Consider the following 15,115-nt stretch of genomic DNA (forward strand, 5'->3'; position numbering starts at 1 on the left):
AGGTGACACAGAGCAGAGATGAGCATCTCGGCTGTGTCCACCGAATCTCTGCCTCACACAAATGTGAGCAAATGCAACGGTGGCTGTTTTAAGCCACTAACTTCTAGGGTGATTTGTTGAGCAAAAACAGGTAACAGAAGCACCGCCTCGCTTTCCCAGACACGACCACATAGACCCAGTGGGGTACTTCTCAAGTCCTTACTCGTTCGGCCACACTCACACAGCCCAACCGTGCACCTGTCACTGTCTGGGTCCAGGATTCGGCAGAGGAGACGGAAAAGCCCCCGTTCTCTAGAGCTGACACTAGTGGGGGGTATCCGGGGAAAACAACAAACCAGTTTTTATGTCAAACAGTGCAAAGAGCTACACAGAAAACTGAAGCCAGGTCAGGGGTGCTGTTACACATAGAACAGTCTCTCGCTAAAGTGGTATTTAGCTGAAGACCTTGGGGAGAAAGGGAGAAGGGCATATAAAGATCTGGAAGTGGAACATACCAGGCCAAAGAGGCAGCAAGAGTCTGGAGACTGCAACATGCCAGAGGGGAAGGAGAGGAGGTGTCCGGGGCAGGACGGCGGAAGGAAAACGGAGAAGAGGGAAGGGCCAGACTATGTGGGGCTGTGAGGGGGAAGGTATGAAAGGAAGCCCGAGAGGCTACAGGGGACATGACCCAACTTCTATTTTCCAAGGCCCCCCATGGCAGCAGCAGACACTCACAGCAGGGAAGGCGCAGCCACGGTGGGAGCAGGGCCACCAGCAGAGGCTGCCGCGACAATCCCAGCACGTGCCGACGACCTCTCCCAACTGGGGAGGCAGGTGGGCTCAGAGCTGTGGGTCTCACCTTTGTCCACCTTTCTCGGAGACGAAAATGAGAGCGTCACTCTTGCACAACGGCAAGGCTGGAACACGAAACACACGTGGCCACCGTCACAGGTGGTTTTCTTTTGGAAGACACACACTAATGATACCTCCCAAGCATGCCACCTAAGGAACCCAATCGAAAGACAAGCAAACCTAGCCTGGAGACCGCCTGAAAGGGGGACTTTTTCAGCCTTCACTGAGCCTGAAAATAAACAATATTGTAATGCTCTGCTGGGTAAAGCCACTACGAAGTGCGGGTCCTGCTGCGCGTTTTGTAAATGGAACACTGAACCGACGGCTCTCCGGGAGGAAACGGTGCGCCTGTGTCAATCACGGACCACGGGCGCCTTCCTCGTTACGAGTCACTGCTCATTTCAGTCACTCACTTATTCGCTTCACCTGGAAGAGGAGCTGCTCTAAGCGGGAAGGTATTTATTTTTACCCAAAGAATCATTTTCAGGGAAAAGCAGGAGGAAAGAGACCGTGCGAGCCATAGGGAAATGAAGCAGACGCAGAAAGACTGTACCAAGAATATAGTCTGAAAGGAAAGGGTTCGATCTAAAAACGTAAGACACGGAGCCCTGGTCGTGTCCGTTTCCTCGGCCAAATCCTTGCATCTCCCCTTAATTCCCATCGTCCTCGCCCCAGCTTCCAACCACTGCATCTGGCTTGCTGAAAGCTGCAGGGGCCAACAGCCCAAGTGACACAGACCTTGGCCATCACCAATTCTCTCTCCGCAGTTGGACAATGTAACAAGTTTAAAAGGCCAATTTGATCCCTGTTTAGGACTCTTGAAAGACACTCCATTCTTCTTAAAGCAAAGACCAAATCCTTTCCTGGAACCTGTGAGGCCTGGGGTGCTGGGCCGCCCCCCATTCCTTCACCCTGGGCCCTGACAATACCGGCCTCTCCTCGGTTTTTCTGCCACCTGTTCCTCCTCCTGCTTTGGACTTTCTCCCCCTGCGAGGCAACGAGATAAACCTGGTGTGGAAGGGGAATGCCTTCCTCTTTCAGGCCTGAGCTCCAGCTCCTCCTCACCGGAGCTAGACCTGACCCACACCCCAGTCCGCAAATCTGAGTAGATGCATCACAGCTCTGGTCTTTGACGGTGACCACGGTGGGCCGGCGTCATCAGTCCCAGCAAATCACAAACTGGCCCTTCTGTACTGCTGATACGGAAAGGTTCCTCTTTGACTCTAGAACTCAACTTAGCACTGTTTTTGATCCAAAGACCCCCAAGCTGTGACCCCCCCCCAAAACGGAGGAGGGACTAGCTCTAATGATGATTAGTTGTCTCCACCAGCATCCTGTCCCTTCCTCACACCATCCAAGGTCATACGTCACAACATCTGCCAGCTCCACATCCTTGGAGACCTCAAGAGCTGTGCGCTTCTCCAAAATCAGGCACCACGTGATTTCACACCAAACTTTTTTCAGTGTTAACCTGCAGCAGTCCAAATTACCAACTCCAAGGAACAAGATGACAAGATCAACACGTGGGGTGCCTCTCTCAGTCATCCTCAGATCTTTGCAAAGAAAGTAAGAACAGAAATAAAAACGCAACAGCTAACATTTATGGAGGGCTCGCTATATGCCAGGCACTGTGTTCGTTATCTTTTGTGGGCTCCCTGAAATTTCACAAAAACTCTACAGAGTGAACACTGGGAGTAAGATCCTTATTTCACAGATGAGAAAGGGGAACCTTAAGGAAATGACTAACTCTGTGCCCTCCCCCAACCAACTCATCTCTCTAGAACACACCATCGACCACCAAACCAGCCTGCCCCCAGAGCAGCTAACTCATTGTTTCCCATAAAATAAACAGAAGCTGCTTCTGCAGGAAACAACTTTTGTTTCAGAATTCATTCACCAAGGTCTCCGTCATCATCAGTCAGGAGAGATGCAAGGGTTATAAGCTAACCGTCAACCACTGGTTTCTGTTTGGGCAGGAAAAAAATAAAAACAAAATTAAATGTCTTTAAGCACTATACTTTTAACCATGTGGAAGAGAAATTTCCCTTAAGTATCTAGGAAAAGTCCTCATTGCCTGTACTAGGGGAAACACCTAAGTGGACACTGTCATTCAAAACACAAGCAGATGGAAAGAATTAAGACAAAGTCATCATAACATAGTCACAAGTAGTGCTCACTTCGGCAGCCCATGTACTAAGACTGGAACGATACAGAGAAGATTAGCATGGCCCCCGCACAAAGATGACAGGCAGATTCGCAAAGCTTCCGTATTTTTCTTAGTATCCAAAATCCACAGAGAACTTGTCCAACTCAACACCCTAAAACAAATAATCCAGCAAACAAATGGGCAGAAGACATGACTAGACACTTCTCCAAAGAAGACATCCCGATGGCCAACTGACACATGAAAACATGCTCCACATCACTCATCATCCGGGAAGCACAAATCAAAACCACAATGAGATACCACCCCACACCGGTCAGAATGGCTAACATTAACAACTCAGGCAACAATAGATGTTGGTGAGGATGCGGAGAAAGGGGAACCTCTTGCACTGCTGGTGGGAACGCACACTGGTGCAGCCACTATGGAAAACAGTGTGGAGGTTCCTCAAAGCATTAAAAATAGAACTACCCTACGACCTGGCACTACTAGGTATTTATCCAAGGGATACAGGTGTGCTGTTTTGAAGGGGCACATGCACCCCCATGTTTATAGCAGCACTATCAACAATAGCCAAAGTATGGAAAGAGCCCAGATGTCCATCAATGGATGAACGGATAAAGAAGATGTGGGATATATATACAATGGAGTATTAGTTAGAAATCAAAAAGAATGAAATCTTGCCATTTGCAGCTACGTGGATGGAACTGGAGGGTATTATGCTAAGTGAAATTAGTCAGTCAGAGAAAGACAGATATCATGACTTCATTCATATGAGGACTTTAAGAGACAGAACAGATGAACACAAGGGAAGGGAAGCAAAAATAATATAAAAATTGGGAGGGGGACAAAGCACAACAAACTCTTAAATATGGAGAACAGAGGGTTACTGGAGGGGCTGTGGGAAGGGGGGTGGGCTAAATGGGTAAGGGACATTAAGGACTCTACCTCTGAAATCACTGTTGCACTATAAACTAATTCGGATGTAAATTAAATAATTTTTTTTAATTTTAATGATAAAAAAGAATAGTAAGATTATCAACAATAAAAAAGCCATCTTTATGCAATCATCAAAAAAAAAAAAAGATAGTAGTCACACATATGGAGACGGGCACCACACTAGTCAGCGATTGACAGCACGGTCACAGTCCGCCACAGACAAGGAAGTGTCCTATCAACCTTCTGAGGAGCTCCTCTTATCTCACCATTTGACAGGTGGTAAAAATGAGGCTGGGTCACGTCACATCCCAGCCAAGGGCATGCAGCGAGTAAGGTAGAGCGTCAGGATTCGGCCTCAGACTGACCGATTCCGTGGCCAAAGCTCTCAACCATCACATAAAGGATCCCCCCAAAAGGGGCAACGTTTTTCAATTTAGCTTTACCATTTAGAAGCAATTTTTACCACAGGGGGGAAAAATCCAGCGTTCTATATCATAAGAAAAATGTGTGATTACCACTTAGGTGGGCCCTCCACCCGAGGCCCCACCAAACATTATAATTAGATCCACTAGTAAATTGCCACAACAAATCTGGAAGGAGAAACGTGACTGTTCTTTTGGGAACACAAAACTGTCACTTCCAATTAAGTAACAGTAACAAATGGCGAGAAATGTGGCTCCTGGAGCTACGCGCATCTGTGTTTGCACATGAACCAGCCACCCTCCCGTGCGAGCGCGCCCGCATCGTTCCCTCCAGCCGCAGCCAATTCTCAGAGACGGGGGACGGGTTCTCAAAAATGGTAAAACCGTCTTTGATTTACACAATACTGTCCCAATCAATACTGAGAGGAAGATTTTTGCTTCTAGGAAGCACAAGAAACTCTGTTTAGCGCGTGTGACTTATGTGATTGTATGAAGGAAAAAACAGAATCTTCTTCACTCTCAGAGCTAGACCCACTTGATCACCCTGAGGGGGCAAGAGGAACCTCCAGGGTCATATTCAGGTTACCCAGAGACCTCCCATCCTGTGAGACCCTCAGCCCCATGTATTCTCAGCTACTCATTCATCAACTCATCACAAGGCATCGGAGTTATTATCTGTCTGCAAAGGAGACGCCAGGCACGGGAGAGACACCAAGAGCCAGGCGGCAGAGTGGGAGAAGGCTGGGGCTCAGGGGTCGGTGGGGCCAGACGGGAACCCTGCCCCCAGCACTCGCTCTACCAGCTACGTGACCACCTGGGTGAGGGGACTGGGCTGTGGTTACATGCAGCACGCGTCCCAGAGTGACATCAAATGCACAGTTCATGCACGTGCAGCTAGGTGCACGCACCGGTGTGTACATGATACACCAGACCCACACCGAGAGAGAAAGGAGAAAGGAACACCACTACCGGGTGCCACCCCACATTTCCGCTCGTCGCGCTCGGGCGCCAGGACGTGTGCACAAGAGACACGTGGCCTGCTGCTCCCCCGGAGTGTTGGTGGCCACGTGCCCCCACCGCCAGGAGGCTCCTACTCAATGAGAGGTTGTAGGGCTTGACATTGTGTGAGAGTGTGGGTGCTGGAACGACCTAGCTCTTAAATGCCTGCCAGCCACCGCGTGTGGGCTCTGACTTCAGAATCAACCATCCGTTCCACTGCCGGAAGCACCAACACCCACAAAATGATACCTTCCCAAGGAATTTCCCAGAATGATTCTAACTACTGGGGGTTCCCACTGTCCACGCTGGTGAGAACCCAAGCCCTGCAAGAGCCACAAGGGACCCTGTGACACTGGGTGCAAAGTCTCAACAGGAATCCTCCGACGTCACCCACGTGACTCACGGAATGCCGTCCGCGCACGGTAACAAGCAGGGTTTCCGGGGGCTGGCGATCCCGCCCACATCCATGAGGACAGAGCCGACCCCGCCATCAATGCCCTCGGAGTTTTCTAAACGGACCCAAAACCCAACCGAACAACTGTTTAACCCAATTAAATGCCCAGGGGTGTCTGGGCCAGAACAAAGGCCCAAACAGGCCATCATCATCCTTGACCAGACGAGAGGAGTCTCTTGAGCCCACCAGTGACTCGACTACAGAGCCTCTTACTGAGAGGCCCGGCCAACCCTCTCTCGGGAACACAAAATGCTACCCCAGGTTGTGGAATCAGGTGCTGCAGAAACACGAATGACAGGGAAAAAATCGTAAAAATTAACTCTGCGTTTTGACAGCGGGGCCTGTTTCCACTGAACCTCGTGCTTCAGCTGATAGTGACCGGCCTCCTTGAAGCCTCTGTTTTTCCTCCTGCCTCGTGCACCCTTAACCTCAAAGGTCCTGACGGGATTTCGTGCGGACCGACCAGCAGCACCTCGCTTGGCTCTGCTTGACCCTTACGTGAAATCAGCCGTCAGGAGAGCTGGAAGAAATTGGCAAGATTTGGATTCTCTACCCGTAACAGAAGACAGCCAAGGCAGACGTAGGTCAACTCTGGGATCGATGCCCTTCTTTGTGAAACTCAGCGGCCCAGGGCTCCTCTAACCAGGGATGGGAGAGAGGCAGCTGCTTTCCAGAGAGAAGACCAGAGGACGGCAAACATCCGTGCTCACCGGATTTGAGGTCGGGACCAAGAGGAACCCCCTGTCCTGAAACGTCAGGGTGCTGCTGGCTTCCTCCGACAGGCACCTGGCCTGCCCTGGGCTCTCTCGAAGCGCGCTGCTGGAGAGCGCTGAGCTGCTCGCAAGAGACTGTCATGGGCAGGTGCTACGTACTAGAAGCACAGACCCCATTTCCTCAACTTCTGGGGAAAGAACACCCAACTTTCCGGCACGTGCTAGGTACTGGAAGCCCGGATCCCATTTTCTCAACTTCTGGGAAAGAACACCCAACTTTTGTCTGGAAGGCCAGTTCTCCCCAACTTTCCCTCACCACAGATTCCACCCAGGGCCTGACTCCGGCCCTGGGCCAAGGCTGGCACGCAAACGGGGCTGGGCCAACCAAGGCGTGCAGTCTCCCAGCCAAGTGCTGGTTCCAAGACGCGCACGCTCGGGTCAGAGAAGCTCCAGGAAACTTGTGCATAGCCGTGCGATGCCGACGCAGGGGCTCTCCCCCTAGGCCACACTGGACGTGAACTAAAATGGCCCAGGTCCCAGAACTGCTGCAATCATCTTATATTCAGGAGGGGAGGCTGGCCTGTCTGATGATGGAGCCAACGTGGAGCAGAAGCAGGGAAACACTGAGACAGAGACAGAGACAGAGAGAGAGAGAGAGAGACGGAGGCAAACAAGGAGAGAAACAAAGACTTACAAACATCCATACAAGCACACACAAATTAGGCCCTAATAATAGCCGGTCCTTGACCAAGCAGTGCCTAAAGCCAGAAAACTTGTTACCTAAGTCGTCAATAAATTCCCTCTTAATATAAAATAGTATTAGTAATTTTTAGGGTTTCTTGCCTTAATACAAAGTCAACTTCCCCTGCTCCACAACAATGACTTCCACAGGACCACCAGGCCAAGCCCAGGCAAGAATTTTAATCAATAATCATTAATCCTCTTAAAAGCCACCTAGGCATATTATAAATCACAACTGGAATCCTCATTATTTTTCTAATCTGACCAAATTTTAAAGCTTATCTTGACAAGGAGCAAATAAAAGGTTCTTTTTAAAAGAACACTGAATAGGGACTTGTTCCCACACACACACATACTACAAGACTATATTAACGTGCTACGGTATGGCCTCAAGAGTCCATCAACAGATTCAAGGCAACAGAAAGATACCAGACACAGACCCTAGAATGTTTTTTTTTTTTTAAGTTATGAAAAAGACAGAAAGGAAGCATCACAAACCGAGGGAGACCAAGTGTTAGTGAACAGCGCAGAACGAAGTAACTGCTTAATTAGCGAGCTGGAGGGAGACAACGGGGACCAAGTCAGAATCTCTCTCTACTTCTAACACTAAAATAAACTCCCAATGTATTGCAGAGACTTAAAAATTTTAAGTAAGTCCAAGAAGTACACACTCGTTCTCAGGAGCTGTAACAACTTTCCAAATCAAGAGACAAAATCAGAAAGAAAAGTCCACCAATGTGATCAGGTGAAAAATTTTAAATGTTATATAGGTCAAAACACATGACACAGATGGGCGCCTGGGTGGCTTGGTCAGTTGACCGTCCGACTTTGGCACAGGTCATGATCTCATGGTTTATGAGTTCGAGCCCCGAGTCGGGCTCTGCGCTGACAGCTCGGAGCCTGGAGCCTGCTTCCGATTCTGTGTCTCCCCCTCTCTCTGCCCCCCCCCACTCTTGCTCTGTCTCTCTCTCCTTCAAAAATAAATAAACATTAAAAAGGGAGGGGAGGGGTGCCTGGGTAGCTCAGTCAGTTGAGCATCTGACTTCGGCTCAGGTCACAATCCTGCAGTTCGTGAGTTCGAGCCCCGCGTCGGGCTCTGTGCTGACGGCTAGGAGCCTGGAGCCTGCTTCTGACTCTCTGTCTCCCTCTCTCTCTGCCCCTCCCCCACTCACACTCTGTCTCTCTCTCCTTCAAAAATAAATAAACATTAAAAAAAACACATGACACAGAAAAATGAAGGGAAAACAAGTATTTGCCACCTAAGTGGCCACGTGTTACCACAATTCCTATAAATATGAAGCACAACCAAATTATAAAGAGAAAAGCCTAAAGACGTGGTAAGAAAAAAACAATCAAGACCAGCAATAAACGGACTCTTCACACCAACAAAAACAACCACAAACGGTGAACACTCGGGAAAAATCCCATGGCCACAGACACCCAAGACGTGTCATCCGATTAGCAAAGTGAAAATGCCACCACCCCATGTGGGAGAGACGGAAGCAGAGCAGGCGAGCACGTGAAGCCCACGTCGACGCGCTCTTGCCGGAAAAGTGCTGGCCATCTCTGTCAAGGGCCTTGAATGGCCCAGGGACCCGCTTTGTAGGAGCTGACCCTAGAGAAATCATTGGAGTCACATACGAAAATGTGCACAGAAAGATGGTCACCATGCGGGGCGCCTGGGTGGCCAAGTCGGTTCAGCGTCCAACTCTCGGTTTCGGCTCAAGTCGCGATCCCAAGGTCGTGGGACTGAACACCACGTCAGGCTGTGCACTGAGTGTGGAGCCTCCTTAAGACTTTCCCTCTCTGCCCCTCTCCCCCTTCTCGTGCTCTTAAAAAAATATTACAAATGTATGTGTGTATACATGTATGTATAAATGTATAATGTATAAATATATGTATAAATGTATGTGTGTATACGTATATACATATAAGTATGTGTGTATGTGTGCGTGTGGATAGATACAGATATAGAGACACAGATACAGAAACAGACGAGGGTCAGCGTAACAATAAAAAACAACTCCAATTCCAGGCCGTAGCAAGGAGGAGACGTGATGTGGCCACACAGACTGCTAAGGAAAAGCATTTAACGACATGTAAAAATGCTCATGATGTAATCCCAAGTGAAGTGAGAGAATTCAAAATGATATACATAGAATGCCCCAAATTTGTTTCACACAGACACACAAAGATAAGACTGAAAATAAGCACTTCGAAAATGTGAACAGTGGCTCTAAACTAGTGATGAGATTAAAAGCGGTTTTTTTCCTCTCGTTGTTCTAGTGCCTGCTTTTAAAATTCTAATGAACGTACAGCTCTCGGCAATCAAAATACACACACACACACACACACACTTTTCAGTACAAATAGCCTTGGTTTAGTAAGTCCACATTCGCTGGCTAGCTCCTGGGTACATAACACCGAGCTAGGTAAGCTCTGGGGGACAAAAGCGAATCCTCCAGTCTTCAAGGAGCTTCGAGTCCAGGGAGCTAGGTACAACCCAGGAAATGGGGTTGAACAATTATCAAGCCTGCTAGCCAACCACACACTAAATGCCGAGGCAGACGTCGCCTCCGTCTGGTTACCCACATGCCACGCGCTTAACGTGCTTGCTGTACGTCTTGGTACACAGCGTCACCCGATGAATGCTAGTTACCGCCAGCACCCCCTCTATGGCCAGGGCAGGCCAGCGTGCCTCCTTCTTCCGTCATGGCAGAAGCCCAGCCTTATTCAGGAAGGCCGTGCTCCAAGCCAGAAGATCGCGTCACACCTCCCTCACGTGAGTGGTGCCACTAAGAGACACCAGCCAGTAAGCTGTAAGCCCCGGTTGTTAGATGGGGCCTCCAGGAAAGCGCCTTAACCTGAGGATGGACAGCAGGCATCACCATCAGCCCTGTTCACGCAGACGCGCGTTCAAAGACTTTTAAAGTCAATACTCGCCAACTGAAACGACTGCCTTTCTTTTTCCAGTCCGGTCTTTTGGACAAACCAACAAACCAGTAACTGCTGGAACACACCTGATGGATATTTATTTAACAAGATTTGTGTCGGATTGATGCGAAAAAAGCGGAGATGTAAAATCAAAACCTACAGTACTGGGAAATATATATGTAAAGCAGTTCTGAGTTATCTCTGAGACCAGAGGTGGCTGTATTCAAGGGAGAGATCAGTTATTAAATCACGCATATCCCTCCCTATCCCCCCCAGCGCAGACACAAGTACTACGGAAACAGAAAATTGTACTTTTCCAATAACCCCTAAATTGTTATTTATTTCCAAATCCTTACCTGCTTCTCTTCAGTTCCCTGAGGCTTCTATACCCTGCCAAAAAGAACTGGGAACATAAATCAGAATCTATACTCCAAACATATACATATACACCCAGATCAAATTTACAACCTAGGTTTTCACCCACTCTCTATTATGTTTAAGTTTTTCTGTTCCAAACACTGATTACTTTTCCTTTCAATAAAAGAAGCGTGGAGTGCAAATCTGTTTTACCCAGAGGCTTTTCCATTCCTTTCCCGTGTGTTAATTTGAGGTTTGCCACTCAATCAGAAAGCAAGAACCCTGAAGAATATCCCAACATTGCGCAGGTGAAAATATATCAATACAGAAGAGTAACACGGGAAAATGCAAAGGCAGAAGCAGTCATTTCCATAATAAAGCTCCTAACGAACTCGGGCAGGGGTACACACGGGAAAACTTGCCCGCGCTGCTCCCACCCGACATGCCAAAGATGTAGCTCAGAAAGTGCAAAGGCATCGCTGCGGCTTCGTAACTGAATCTCAAATTAAGTACCGGAGGCCTAGGGGACAGGCTCGCACACGGCAAGCTGCAAACCTGAGCACTGTGCCAGCTGGTTCCGGAGCGCCTCCTGCCAAGCCGGGGGCGTAGCAGGGACGAGGAATTCAACAGTCTGTGTCTAAGTTCCCCAAACTTCTTAAACACTAGAGACAACCAAAGAGAAGAAAGAAGGAAAGAAAGAAATGCAGAGAGAGGGTCACTTCGGTCACCTGCTGTAGCCATCTGATGGGGCAAACTGGAAGAAAAAGGTAAGGAATAATGACCAAAGAGGCACGGCCGGAGAGAGACCTTTGAGAGAAATAAAGAGACCAAGCCAGGGGCACCTAAAGAGAGGAAGACACAGAGGAGGAAGGGGAGGAATGACAGAAAGACAGGTGCACGCACACACTCAGAGAGACCGGGGGCGGGGACGGGGGCGAGAACAACAGTAACTGAGAAACAAAGAAGGGACACAGACATGCCACGTGAGGAATCGAGACCCAGAGGAAGCATTGCATCGTTCGGTCATGTGGTCAACAGGTATGTTCCGGGCGCCCGCTACATTGCTCAGAAGGGAGACCACTGTACCCAAAATAGCGTCAGTCCCCGGCACGAGAGGTATGTCCACGTAGCACAGTGGTGAGTCCAGAGGGGGAATGAACAATTCCCCAAATGAACCCCAAAATCATTGGGCCAGAGCCAGAGTATTTACTCTCCAAATAGTGAATCATTCTGAGGCGTAATACTGCAACACTGATTTTTAAAACAAACTCAATTAGGCAAGACACCAAAAATATGAGGGCTCAAATAACAACAACAAAAATAAGAATCAATGAACTCCATCCAAATCAAAAACCAGTGAGCTTCAAGGATACCAGCAAGAAAGTGAAACGAGAATGAGAGAAAATATTTGCACATCATGCATCTGGTACGGGCCTACTGTCCGGAATATACAAATAACACACAGTCAATAAAAAATACAGCTAACTGAAAACCAAAGGGCAAGGGCTTGAAGGAACAGCTCTCTAAAGACAATACACAAATAGCCAGAAAGCATGTGAAAAATCACCAACATCACTAGCCATCACGAAAATGCAAGTCAAAACCACAATGAGACAGCATTTCACTTCCACCAGGACATCTACAGTAAGAGGGACAGATGATAACACGAGCCAGCAGAGACGGGGAAGAACGGGAATCCTCATTCACTGCTAGCAGGAGGTGGAGTTAGGAAGACAGGGGGGCAATTCCTCGACAAGTGAAATAGTTACCATGTGATCCAGCAACGCCACCCCTAAGGGCACACCCAAGAGAAATGACATGTCCACAAAACAACTTGTGCATGAACATTCAAAGCAACATTGTTCACCACAGCCAAAGACAGCACCAGAGTCCACAAAGGAAGAATGGATAAACAAAATGGCGTACAGCCATGCAGTGGAATATTATTCAGTCGTAAAAAGGAACACAGTACTAAAACGTGCCATGATTTCGGATCAATCTTGAAAACATGATGCTAAATCAAAGAAGACAGACACAGATCATACCATTCAATTCATAAGATAGGCCCAGAAAAAGCAAATCCATAGAGACAGAAAGTAGATTAGTGGTTGCCTGGGGCTGGAGGGAGGGGAAGGAGTGTCTGCTTCCAGTGAGGAAGACAGAACTGGAGCAGAGAATTACATAAATGACAACACAACTGCAATCCAGCTAAGGGTCACCAACAACCCACCCACGTGCTGGAGAAATCATCTGTCCCTGCGCCTTCTGACTGCCCAGACCCTCAGGCCTTGTGCCGTCGGCTGGGGCCTACCGGCCAGTCAGAAAGGTGAAGGAGTTGGCTGGTTTTGATTTCCTGGGAGGTTCAAGCAAAGACTATGGTCAGTGCAAACGCCCTGAGAGGCAAAGTGGTGTGGTCCTGTAACGGGAGGAAGAGACCAGTCCAGGGGGCTAGAGCAGAGAGAGAAGGTGAACAGGTGTGTGGATGTGGGGAGGGGGTTTGTAGAGACCACAGGCCGGCCTATGCTGAAGACAGCGGAGATCAGGAGCCATGACAGGGCAGTGAAGGGTAGGACTCAGGGACACGATGGTGTATATCGATTTGCATGCTAAAAAGACCAGAACCCATCAAGTTAGCTGAAAGAATCAAACAGGTGGTAGCCATGAACGCACTTCACGGACTCTGGGCACCTCCGTGCGAGACGGGGAACCAAGGAGAAAAACTCAAGAGCAGAGTCCGCCCCAGGCAGTGCAGGGCTCGGCTTAAACTGGCTCAGCTCGTCGCATCTTCGCAAGGACAGTTCTCAGGGAACAGTGAACCATACCCGCTCTGCAGAGCGGGGCAATAAAGCTCAGCAGAGTGTGGCCTGCCCAAGGCACAGAGCTCAAAAACGGGCACGGCCTGGACCCAGCTGGCAGCCAGCCTGATCCCGGAACCTCTCCCCTCAACGCCTCTAGGGCTCACACAGCAAGCGCTCATTACGCAGCGGCAGTCAATCCGCACTCCTCCTGCTCCAGGCCCCTGCTTTGTTCCTACAGTCAAGGGTTTCACAAGGCAACTGGGGATCAGCACCCTGGTAGCTTAGGGAGAATGACGCTCCAGTCAGTAGCCAGATTTCCTTCAGTCTCAGCCACCCACCGTGAGGCTCAATGGGAGATTACGAACCAGAGCTGTTCTTTCGTTCACCAAAGGAAAAGTGAGCCCAGGATGCAAGGTTTTAAGCCACATCCACTACGGAAGTAATTATACCATGAGAAAGAAGGCAGGGGGATTTCAACAGGGCTTTACACGTCCTTTCCCCCCTTAAGGACCATAAGCCTTTGTAAGTCCCTTCAAACAAAGGCTTGAAGGTTTCGCTCCCAAAATCCTGACCGTCCGAGTGCCTACACCAGGCCAACTGCTGAACACCCAAACCGAGGACATTCCAGAAGGGGAGGAGAAGTTAGAACTATGCCAGACACTTGAACGGGGAACGGACTAAAACAGAGCCAGCTACTATTGTGCTAGAGGGTTAATTAACAAAAGAGGCACAGCTGGTTAAAACACGCAGCCAGCATCTTTACCGACGCCGAGCCCTCATATAACCCCTAGGAAAAATTCTTCTATGTGCCAAGGAAATGAGCTGGCAATTCACCAAAAGGAAATTCAATTTATAAATACAGAGAAAAAAAAAAGTATTCCATCTCCATAGCAACTCAGGAAATACAAATCAAATACAATCAGCTAGGTTTCTGCCTGATGGTGTTTAAATGGTAACCATTCATTAATGCGGCAGAGAGCGGCCAACTAGACCTGTTTCTGGGGACACTTTCAAATGGACAGATCGCCAAAGAGCAACATGGCAATCCATCACAGGAGTCAGAAAAAAACATGCCATTTCACCCAGCAGTTGTATTTATGGTACCACTCCTCCTAAGTAACTAGAAACATGGGAAAATTCTGTATACAAAAGACATTCTCTGCAGCATTTTTCAGTAAAATAACATTTAAAAAAAAAAAAAGGTCTAACACAATAGGAAACTGACTAAATAAACCCTGGTCTATCCTCTAGATCTAATAACATGCTGTTGTTAGGAATTGGGAGTTACACAGTCTATGAAAGACTTAAAAATTCTTGAGATGGACAATTACAGAGAAAAGCAAGGTTCAAAACTGCATGCACGGTGTGAGTGCATATCTTTTTCAAAGTGTTAGCAGGAGGAAAACTCTTCTGAAGGAAGTCCTGTTTTATTTTCTCTAATGAAGTGACATAGTGTGGCAGCAGAAGACCAAGCTCTGGAGCCCAAGAGAGTCAACGTTGTACCCTATTTAATCAACCTGGTTAAAGAGTGTTGTCGTCAGCCAGTGTAACCTTTAAATGACTTGTTGCAGGGGAAAACTCAACCCTTATTCTTAAAAGCCGCTGACGTTACTCACAGCCCAAATCATTCCCAAGGGATAGAGTAATAATTTGGGTTTGGCTTTCTATTTTTCTCCAACCTAATTCAAAGATCAGCGTTTGGGGCATTCAACGCCTACCGACTGTTCATTTGTCAAAAACACAAACGCTGACATTGGTCCACG

General features: G+C 48.4%; 1 protein-coding gene and 1 non-coding gene across 12 annotated transcripts in view; one reads left to right on the forward strand and one right to left on the reverse strand.

Moving 5' to 3' along the window:
* SNX29 (sorting nexin 29) overlaps nt 1–15,115 on the reverse strand; it is a 499,996-nt gene that overhangs the window by 261,572 nt on the left and 223,309 nt on the right. The window lies entirely within an intron of this gene.
* Nucleotides 3,001–3,107, forward strand: LOC124518092 (U6 spliceosomal RNA). The gene has a single exon (XR_006963623.1). It is a non-coding gene; the product is annotated as a U6 spliceosomal RNA (small nuclear RNA).

Source organism: Lynx rufus, unplaced genomic scaffold (genome assembly GCF_022079265.1).
Source record: "Lynx rufus isolate CCGP_SWC_20201006 ecotype Redwood Valley unplaced genomic scaffold, mLynRuf1.p SCAF_23, whole genome shotgun sequence".
Lineage (NCBI taxonomy): Eukaryota > Metazoa > Chordata > Mammalia > Carnivora > Felidae > Lynx > Lynx rufus.